This window comes from Passer domesticus, chromosome 7 (genome assembly GCF_036417665.1).
Source record: "Passer domesticus isolate bPasDom1 chromosome 7, bPasDom1.hap1, whole genome shotgun sequence".
Taxonomy (NCBI): Eukaryota; Metazoa; Chordata; class Aves; order Passeriformes; family Passeridae; genus Passer; species Passer domesticus.
Window position 1 is genome coordinate 46,511,419 of NC_087480.1, and position 11,501 is coordinate 46,522,919.

Below are 11,501 nucleotides of genomic sequence, written 5' to 3' on the forward strand. Positions count from 1 at the left end.
TGCTCTGCATTCCAGTTCACAGGAAGTAAATTCCGAGCTTGCCAAGTCTCCCTCCTCTGCGGCTGCTCGGCATCCCAGATCCCTAAGCCTGTCAGCAGGGGTTACGTAACAGGCACACGCCGGGGCTGTGGCTTTTTATATAGAAAACCAGAAATGAGTGAGTGTGATGTGGCAGGAAGCAGCTTGTATGAAAGGCCCAAATGCAGATTGAGAGATGACAGTAATATGTTTTCAATACTAAGTTAAAGCAATGAAATACTCACTTGAGCAGCAACTCTAAAGTCCCTGAAGCTGGTTTTAAAAGGTATAAATGAAGTAAACCTCAAAAATTGCATGGTCAATTTATTTGATAGCATGAGCTTAAATTACCCTGACAGCTGGTTTAAAAACTGTTCTCTTAAGAGAGAGACAGAAGTATTAAGGCAGCTGTCTTTCTTTTTAGAAACACAATGATAAAGGCAATAGGAATACACCAGTAACAGCCTCCTGCAAGGAGATGGGCAGTTAAGGTTTGAATTGCTGTGTTGGGACCCTGGGTGCAGCACCAGCACTGGGGCTGTACTTCAGCTCAAGTTTTGTCAGTGCGTTTGTCTCCAGCCCTGGCCCTACCTTCTGGATTTATGTTGGGTCTGCACCGTGGTCTTGCTTCCAGTTCCACTTCCTTTTGCTACTGCCTGGACCCTCTGCATAGACCCTGGACCTAGTTTATGTCCCCTTCAGGGACTGCTGATGTGCTGGCACCCAGCTGCACCTGTGCTGGTCACACATGGCAAGACTGGTTTGTGTGTGAGGAGCCTGTGTGCACTGGGCCACCTCAGCCCCGGGCTCATTCCTGCATGGAGCATCCCGGCTCTGCTGCTCTGTACTGGCCTTCAGTGGCACTTCCTTGCTGCTGGATTGAAGCTGATGCTCGTGCCAGAGGCATGGACAGTGCCCCAGGGTGGGACACACCAACCTCAGCAGTGTGGTGCTGAAAGGGTGAGGCACACCAACTTCCACAGCAGTGTTGGGCTGAACTCCCCTGCACATCATCAAACTGCTTCAGAAGCTGATGGAAACCATCCTGTGCCATTTACGCTTCTCAAGGGGTAACAAAACTTTTCAAGGTGCCTGTCATGTAGTCAGACAAAGCCAATTGACAGCATGTTTCCTGACCTCCCTTTTCAGATCATATCTTTTTCCTGTGCACTGAGGGCATTGATTGCTTCTTGGGATGAGCTCAGGCTTTTGTTTAACAAATTTCCTGTTGCAGTGGGGACCAGAGCAGGGGCAACAGTTTCTTCAGTGTTCTTACAGTGTGTTACCAGGCTTTGGGGTTCTTGCTGCAAGTCTGAACCTTGCTGATGTTTGTTGAAAATTATTTTATGTGGTGATATTTGGAGACCTTCAGAGTTACAATGCAAATCTGTTAGACTTGAACAAACAGAACTCTTAAGCAAAATACTATCTCAGTTTCCCCCAAGGAGAGAGATGATACAAGGAGGAAACTTCTGGTTTTGCTCTATAGCAGGTGTTAAAGCTGGGGGATCCTTGATCGCTGATGGGTAGGGTTGGGACAATTTTGATCTACTCTGCCAAAATTCAACATAACAGTTTCTGCCTACTTTATCTAGCATGAACAACCTGAAAAAAAGAAAATTAAAAAAAAGCCTGGTAAGCAAGCAGAAGAGGCTAGGTGGAGGGTGAATGGTGCTGAGGAGCAGGCTGTGCTGTGCTGGAACCTGGTGCTGTGTGAATATTCCCTCCTCCCCTTGACCTGTTTGGACCAAACTGTCTACCTGAGCCTTGGCAAGTCCATATTCATCTGCCAAGGTTGTGCTCGTGGATCATAGACAGTCCACCCTGACCTGGATCAGGACCTGCAGCTCCAGCAGCTCAGCAGTGGCTGAGCTTCACCTGTTTGGAAATTATTGGAAGTGGAAATGCTAATTAAAAGCAAACCTATGTTTTGAAAGGAATATATTGTAAAATGTTTCTAAAATATCAGCAAATATTTTCAGGTGATTTTTGGTCCTTTCAAAATAGTAACTAGGATTTAGAGGGAGGAGTGGAAATACTGTGCCTGTCCTGTAGAATTAGAATCAAAACAGAGAAAAGATGGAGGGGAATTGGTAATAATTAATTTACCAGGATGCTACTGCTCTCATTCAATGTGTTCCAATAAAAAGTAAATATAAATCCAGATTATGTCTGAGCACATGAAGAAATAAACAGTTCCTGTGTATTTCAGAGAAGAATGAACTTCTCATTGGTGTGGTTCCCAGTGGTTCCTCAGTTTACTCAGAGATGGTCGTAGTCAGTACATTCTTTAAACATGAACTAAACTCGTTTTTGTTTTGAAATTATGTACTCTATCAGCATCAACACCCTAAGCAAGACACTTTGTAAACTTTTCTCATATTACAGTTTCATAATGACAAAACCAGCCTAAAATACACATATATAAAATTTAGAAGGTTATAAGGTACTGCCAGTATCTTTTGAGGGTAAATTCTCTGGTTCCTCTAAAAGGATTGCTAACCTGATACTGCAGAGTTCTGGTGCCTCAAGCAATGCCCCATCTGAGCAATCACTTTAAAAGTATAGTTCTCTAGGGATGAGAAGAAGAACTGTCTTACCTCTACCATTGTTTATTATTATGAAAGCTAATGGAAAAATCAGATTTGGAAAAGATATTATGCAGATTCTCTGCTACTACAAATCCAGCAACTTTAGAAGGAATTTTATTCCTGTGTGCTAAAGGTATCCTGTTTCTTTCCTTGTGCTTCACTGTGTCCTCTCTTTGTAGAGAGGCAAAGGAATTTGTTTGAAAATCCAAGCAGGGCCTTGGTCATTTTTACCAGCCTGACTGGGCAAGTACAGCCAGCACTTACATTGGCTATTGATCATTTTTAGATCTGGTTTTAAAATCATTGTAGAGTATTTAATAGAAGGAATTTTATAAACAACATAAAATTTCTTTTATACTTTTACAATTCTTTTTTGGTTTATCTTTTTTAAAACACTATAAATGAAAATGTTTTCTAGTATACTTAAGTGCTTTGTATTGCATCAGTTCATATTCCTGTGGTTCAGATTGCTTGCACTTACATGTGTGCATTCATCTCCATGATGGATGATCTTTTCTGTGCAGCTGGAGTTTTGGGGGAACTCGTATGTTTCAGCAAACTTAACCAGGTAAAAAAAGGAAGAATGAAAGGAAGAATGTGGACTTTATAACTGCAAATTTCACATGTGAAGGGAGTAAATACATTTAAACTTTAAGAGAAATGCTTAGGCTTTCTTCCATAGATTCCTCTTAAATGGATCATTTAACTTGCTTCTTCATTGTATGCTTCAGAAACTAGAAAGGACTAGAAAATACTTTTTTTTAAAATTGTGACAAGACTTGAGCATCTTCTGGCCCTCTTATGTCTTCCTCCCAAATGATATGTGCATCTACAGCAATTTTTTTGAAAAGACAACTCTAAGAAATAGCTATTTTCAGTGTAAATTGATTAGCAAGTTAGTTGCTGTGTGTCTGGAGCACCAGGGAAGGATCTGTGTGTCAGTTTGCCTTTGTAGTCAATAATCTTTTGCAGGAATACACTCATGTATCACAGACTGCTTCTGTACCTCTGGCATGGACTATTAACCAGCATCTCTTGCAATCTGTTTCACAACCACCCTTGTCTCCTGTATGTGTTGCTTGCCAACTGTAAATAATGGACTGAGTTTTACGTGAGCATGCTCTTTGTATATGTCCTAATTCTGGAAAAAGTTGTGCTACCCAGGCCTCACTAGGGACTGTATTTCTGTACTAAATCCTAGCATGCTTTAGTACGGGTGCCTTCAGCAGGCTGTCGAGATGGCTGCTGCAAACCCATCTTTAAATCTTCACTGCAAGCCAGACTATTCTGAAACTTGGCATGCAGCATTTGGAGTGGGTGCAGTTCTTTTTGTTAAATCCGGGTCTGTCTCCTGCTCTCTTTTTATAGTCCAGGTTCTCTAGGGCAGAGGGAAGTACCTAACTGCAAATCTGTCTTGCCAAGTGCTTGGCAGCTAGAGCTTCCCCCACAGTGGAGTCTATCTCTAAAGCAGATAATGTCCATTTGGAAGAACCTGACATTTCAGGCTAGAAAAGGACAAAGAGTTTTGAGAAATAACTTAGAGATTAAGCTCAAGTAACACACTTATTTATAGACATGGTGGATAAGACAATTTTAAGCGTGTGATTGGTTGAAAAGAATGTCTTGTAACAAAATCTGTATTGTTTTCCTTTCTCTTGCAATTTTGTCTTTGGCCACTATTGCTTTATTGTGGCATTTTAGGATATGTGGGTGAATGATAATGTTACAAAATGTTATGATATTATTAGTGTTACAATATTATAACATTATTATGATAACGTTATGTTATTTTATACTTGTGTATCACATAAATAGAGCTATAATTTTCAAGAAATTTGAGCTTTATTTGAATCGACTAGATAGCTAGAGTTTGAGAAGTACTTTTATGGCTTTGTGTATGTTAGAGAAATCTGGCATCTGGGTCTGTGCTTGCAAAGTGTGCATACCAAGGAGCACATATCAGCAGAGCAGAGGTACAGCAGAATTAAGGGCCCAGGGTTGCTGTGAGTCAGTTCTGTAAAACAGCAATCCTGCAGAGTCAGCACAGGCCCCACGAGCAGAAACCTAAACATCTGGTTAACTTTAGGCTTGTGCTTAAGCTTCTTTGACATGAGCTGCTAAGGGGGGGGGGGGTGGGTTTGCTTTTAATCTCTCTTCCAAGAGCTTTACTTCGCAATGTTACGCTTAGGAAGCACTTTTCCACCAGGATGGAATTTGTTCCCTAGCTTCAGCCTGCCTTCACATGGTGGGGCAAGGCAAAGGCATACAAGTTCCCAGGTTTCTCCCTTCCTTTTCTCTCTCTCCATATATGAGCTCTGCAGAGGGGGGAGCCAGCCAAAAAGAGAGCTGTAGCTTGTTCATGTAGATATCCCAGGTGGAGCATCAAGGGATGCAGAGGTGCTGGGTGCACACCTGCCTCAGTGTACAAACAGCTTACCAAAAGCATAGTGTTGAGATTTCCCTTTCAGCTGGGGTGGTGTGTTCAGTAATACCTCAGTGTGTGGGCTGACCAGTGTTTGTGAAATTATCTGAGGGACTCTGGCCGTAAACACTTGCAGTGGGCTTGTTCCTTTACTCCCCCAAGCTATGAAAACAAATTGCTCTTCCTTTTGGATTGAATTCCATTCCCATGTCATTTTATTGCTGCTCTTCCTCTATGTTTCTCTCTCATGTATTTTCCTCTGTTTGCCTCTCAAGACTTTCTGTATTCATATTAATTATTACCTGCAATAGTTTGTATACATATATTCTATATATTTATAATCAAGTTCTGAATTAAATTCAGTCATCCTAGTTCTAATGACAACATAGTCAAAGAGAACCCTACAAAAACAACCACAGCTGAAAATGCTTGGGGGAAATTACATTCTTGCCATGGCAGTGAAGTTCTATCTGAAAAGCTGTTGGAAAATTAGCAGTAGTCTGTCAAAGCCTTTTAGCTGCACTCCCTTCTCCCAGACAGTGGAAAATGTTGCTTTGATCCACCCAAATCAAGGAACTCAGCTTTGGAGGGCTCTTCTGCCTCTTTGGTCAGAATGGGTTTGGACCAGTGAGTTCAGCGAAGCTCTTAAAGATCCCTGCTGTGCTGAGGTCTGATACCCTTAATTACACATTATAAACTTGATAAACTCATTTGTGGGAAGAAAAATGTACAAGTCAAAGGAAGAGAGTGGGAGGGGAACACCTTTTACTTCTAGGAAGACTTAATTGTGAACTGAGGGAATTAAGGCTTGACAACAAATGCTGTTTCTGTTAACTGACCAACAGGATGATCTCCCTCTATCCAAGGGGAGGATGTTAATGACTCGTTACAATTTGTTTGATGGGAATTGGAATTTATTGTGGTATCTGGTTGCATCTATCTTTCAGTTCTTCATCTGTTTTGATAAGGAAAAAATCCTGTGCTGCTGTATCCAGCTTCATTCCTCCTGATAAATAAGCTGCATATCTTTATAAACCATCAATTACCCTTTGTTTGTCAGTTTTATAAGCTGGAAAAGATTAGTGGGAAGAGAAAGGGAGGGTTGCAGCTCATGTTGTGTGCTGGACCGGATGGCGTTGGGCAGGGAGCTGAGGGCTCCTGCTGAGCAGGGAGCAGGAAGTGGATGGGGGACACCCCACCAGGGCACCTCCCTGCTGCTGCCTCCACACCTGCAGCTCCTGCCCAAACCCTGTGTGGCCCAGGCAGGAAAGAACACCGTGCACAGCATGCCCTGTTCTCCAGGTCTGGGGAGCAGATTGCTTGGACCAGGGTTGCCGTTGAAGGACAAGGTCTTCTGCTGGGCTGAAAGGTGCCCTGGGAGAGTGCCCACTTTGTAAGCACCACCTCGAGAGCCTGCTGTGGGCAGAGCTCCTCCTGCATCCACAGCTCCTTGCTCAGTCATAGGTGATGCTTTTTTAGCTGTGCCAGCTGCAGTGCTTTTGGGACCATTGGTTTCTCCTGCCACAAACACTGAAACTAGCAGAGGCAGGTGTATTTCTTGTGCTACCTGAATCTTACTTTTGATCTCTTATTGAATGTAGTCCTAGTTTTTACAGAAGCCTGCCTCATAACTCCCAGTAAATTCACAAGGAGCTTTTTGCACTGGAAGATAGAAAATAGACCTGCTGGGATTCATCCAGACTACATGCACTTGGCTGAATCGCAGCAATGTATTTCTCCCCTGGATATTTTGAGACTTCTTTGAACATTTCAAATTAGCATTTCACTCAGGCTGATGCTAGTGATAGAGGATGAGTGACGTTAATATTTGAAAATTCTGTAGTAAATCTAATTTTCAGGTTTGCATGCCAAATCTTAGCATGTACTGAGGCACTTGGAGCTGACATATAGATCTTGTAGTTACAATTTAAATGTGTGGCTTGTCTCAGCATTTCATGCTCTGATATACAAATGTTACAGGGTTAAAACCAGTGTGTTGTAATCAGGATGATATGGCTTTTTTGAATAGTTAGTACCTGGTAGAACTAAACACCATCTCACAAACTGTGATTATGGTCTGTCACGACATGAAAAACAACTGGGCTGGTAATTTTAATATTTTACCACATTTTACTGGGAGGCCATGGGCAGGGTGATGCATGTGTAGATTATGCTCTGGTCTCCAGGGATCAGTGTGTGTTCCTAAGGGCAGTGTGACAGCAGGAGCTTGGTAGTTCAGCAGCCACCAGCTGAAGTGGCTCAGTAATGTCCTATCACATTCATTAGGTTCCTAAATGGCTACAAATAGGAGGCCTTGATTAATCAGTTTTATGCGCTCTATGAAAGTTGTAGGTGATGAATCTCCATGGAAATGTTTCAAGGAAAAGCCCAACATTAAGTCTCCATTTTAAACCCTGAAATAAGGCCAGGGAATGCAATTCTGGAGCACTGTTGGTCCAGTATATTTGTATCCTTGTCCAAAGTAATTTACCACAGATTTTACAGTCCTCTTTTTGCTGCTGTGATAGAGGACTTAGCACATGTAAGTCATAATGCAGCAAATGAATAAAAGCATTGATTTTGAGTGAACAAAAAGCTGAGCTAACAGGAGGTAATTAACACAGACCTTCCTCCCCTCCTAGCAAGGGCTGCCTGAAAGTGAATATTTCAGAATACTGTCAGTTTTACAAAGACAGCTGGAGTAAATACCTATAAATTCAAACTGCACACTGTTTTTTCATTAAGCAACTGCAATGAATGTGACTCAAGTTACAGAGTTCCAGAACTAGTTGTAAGCAGATCTGCAATGGAAAACATATGCCAGATTATGAAGGATCCCAGCAGGCAATAACTGCTTGGCTGTGAGCTGTGTGCAGGACAGCTCTGTGTCCTGGTGAATTGTCCATAGTAAATACCACAGTTTAATCCATTAAATGCACTAAAAGAACAAAAAGGTCCTCAGTATGTCTGAGTTCAGGAAGCATTTGGACAACACTCTCAGGCCCATGGTGTCAGTCTTGGGAGGGTCAGGAGTTGGAGTTGATGATCCTGGTAGGTTCCTTGCAGCTCAGGATATTCTATGATGCTGTGTGTCTTCCCTGCTGCAGTAAGTGAGCCATGTTCCACATCCCCTCTCTTCTGGGATGTGGAAGGAGCCCCACAAGTAGCTAATACAGCCCATGCAACTGGGCTGGCCACCAGAAGGTGGAGTCACTTCTTGGAGTTTTGAAAGAAAGTATGAAAACATTTTATAGCTGAATATCTTTCTGGTGAAGGAAGATGGTGTTGAGTTGTTTATAGAACAAGGAAAAAAGCTGGCTGTAGCATTTTGTGTCCTCTTGAGACACACACTACTCAGTCTCCCCTCAGTTTTTCCCTCCTGACCAGTGTATACTCATATAGGAGAAACTTCAGCAGTTCTCTTTGAAATTGGCATTCCCAGATCTGATAAGACTACAGACCAGAAAACTTAAATGCTACAGAGAACTCTAGAATTTCTTACCTCCACCACCAAGTTCAAGTGGGGGGGTGATAAGGAAACGGAGCTCTTTGAAACACGTAAACAGACAGAACAGGAGCAGGACTCAAGAGGACTCCCAGGACACTTGGAAATAATTGATACTTTTCACATAACACACAGTAACACTTACAGCAGCAAAAGAATGATTAAAGACAGACACCTTATAGCAACACAGAGTGCATCTGAGCGGATTTTTGGGGGAGACAGTGAGAAAAAACAGGAATGGGAAGTACAAGAGAGTTTTTATCAATGAGCTGCCTGCTGCTACACATGACCTGTGGCATTTATGATATCAATCATTTAACCTTTCCTCCCAAGATCCTGATTTTTTTTTTTAAATGTCAGTTGTTGGGCTATATCCCCACCTCATCACATCAAGAAGTAAAACTAATTATGCATTATTTGTTACAATTAGTTTGTTTATGCCATATTAAAAAATGGATCAAATTAATACCTCACACAAAACACTTTTAGCACTAGAATTTTTGAAGCAGAAGTTTAATTAGGTCTTAGATTAAAATGTGACTCTTCTGAAAACTATGGAAGAACTTGATGCAAGAAACCAAATAACATGTAACAAAACCACTCTCTTCCCTGCCATAGCCCCACAGGAAGATGTGAGTCTTTCCATAAATGGAATAAATAATACTCTGGGGATACTCAGGAATGCATATAGTGGTTAGTTTTAAACATGATACAATAAACCATTGTATAGGGATAATTCTAGCAGTCAGTGGACATGAATGTAAAAAGGGTTGAGTCATGGAGAGGCAGAATTGAGCGTACAAGAGGCATGTTTAAAAACCCTTGGTTATCTAGGTTAGGCTGATGTAAAATATCCAATTTACTGGACCCTCAGCTCAGCAGTACCAGAATTTTTTTGTTACCAGGGTAACAAAACTCTATATGCTGGCCTTTGTAAGCGTATGATCAAAGGGATTATCCAGTTTCCACCCACTGTGTGCAGGCTGCCAATTTAAATATTTACTACCCCTTGAACTGGCCAGCCAGGAACGCAGCAGCACAGAGGGGTATGAACCACATATGTACTGCCACTGACCTGGGACATGTTCTGCTTTCTGGATAAGCTACAAGAGAATTCTGAAGTGAACATGCTGTGGCTACATTAGTAGAATAATTTACTATGTGCTCTAAAAAAAATAAACATTAGAAACACCCAACCAAAAAAGCATTTACAATTGTGCTGCAGGAAGAGCATTGCTTCAGTGATGTCTCAAGAGAGCTGTGCTTGCTATAAGCCTACCACTTGAGCTGCATAGTTTCATTATAGATTAGGAATTCATGAAGCTCTAAAGTACTAATTTCCTTTTAAATGCTGTTGTTCTATTAAGTGATTTGAATGGTTAGCCATTTTCTGTACACAGCCAAGCTGTCTTTTAAATGTGGTGTAAAATTAAGCAAACAAGAGGAAAGTGGGTTGTTGGGGTTTTTTTCCTTTTACTTCAGCTGCCTTGTGTGGTCTGCCTTCATGAGGTAGAAAAAAATTCAGGTGTCCCCTGCTAAATGCACTTTATTTATATCACCTCATTCAGAACATTCCTCTTCATAACCAACAAATATAAGGCAAGCTCTAAAGATTTTTTTTCTTTGTATTTTACTCACTAGTAGAATGTAATGACGAGAAAAGTGCTAGGAAAATAAATATAAATATGCATTTGTTACCCTTTTCAACTAGGATGAACATAATAAACATGTCAGTTTCCCCACCTAGTGTGGCTTAGTACTGAGAATAAGCTAGTCTTCCCTGTGCTAAATACACAGATGTATTTAGATTTGGTCCCAGCATTCTGTTCTCAGAATTCTAGGTATCAGTTTCAATTAATCTCTCTCAAAGCCCATGCAGCTTTTTGCTGCTGTTTTTGGTTTCTGCCCAGTTTGTTACTAACCTTGTCTTAGATGGTGTCCAGAACTTAACACCAACCAAGCTGTGGCCTCACAACCACTGAACATTTGCTGAAGCAATGTAATTTCTGTGCAGAATTTTTTCTCATTGCAGCTCTCATGGTACAAGATTCTTGTTCAGTTTATAAATATCTCAAATAATGTATTTAAACTTTAAAGGAATCTTAGTACTTCGCGCTTACCTATGTTTTTTAGAGATTCTTAGAAACACAGCAGAGAGAAGCAACCACTGCTCAGCCCTAGTGTTTTCTTGCTCTTTTCCTTCATGTTGGTGTTTGGTTTTTTTTTTTTTTGGTCCCTATAAGAGCCCATTGCATGTAACATTTTGCCTTCTGGCTTTCTTCTTCTGTAGAGTGGGGCAAAAAGCACTTCCTTAGCATATGCTAGTTCAAACACACTTTTCTTTTTACTTCATCCTTCCACTTGAAAAAAGAATTCTCCACATTTTAAATAGCTGACTGGAAAAAGGAATACCACTGTGTTTTTCCAGCTTGTTATGGAATATACAGAGCTTAGAACTGTTCCTTACAAATTTCATTTACCCTTAGTGTTTTGGTAAGAACACCATTAGCAATGATTTTTCTTTTTTGGCTTTTAAATGAATGCAGAGGTTAATTGTTGTGGGTCTGATGGAAGGAGCTGCTGAAGGCAGTTAGCAGGGAAGCTGAAGAGCTGCAGTTGCTTAAGAAAGCTCACAAGAGATAGCTGACATATTTTCGCTTGTTGTCAGCTGGTGCTCTCATAAGAGCATAGACAGCATGAGTGAATGTAGGAGGAAACAATACATCTGCAGACACTGGCAGACAGCATTGCTTGCCAAATTTGGCCACAGTTCCTTTAGATAAATAATTTCTCAGTGACGTGCTGTGTTGAAATTATATAAACAGCAAAAATTACAAGACCTGGGCCCCAGGGTCTTGAGGGTTTCAAGATTTTCTGCAATCAATATTCTGACATCTGCAAATATTTTTCCCCTAACAGCTGATGCCAGAAACAGAGCAACATTACCATTATTTTCTATGTATTC

The 11,501-nt window shown here is 41.2% G+C and overlaps 1 protein-coding gene across 3 annotated transcripts in view; it reads left to right on the plus strand.

Moving 5' to 3' along the window:
• Positions 1-11,501, plus strand: part of HFM1 (helicase for meiosis 1) — a 104,116-nt gene that overhangs the window by 21,743 nt on the left and 70,872 nt on the right. The gene's annotated exons all lie outside the window — the stretch shown is intronic.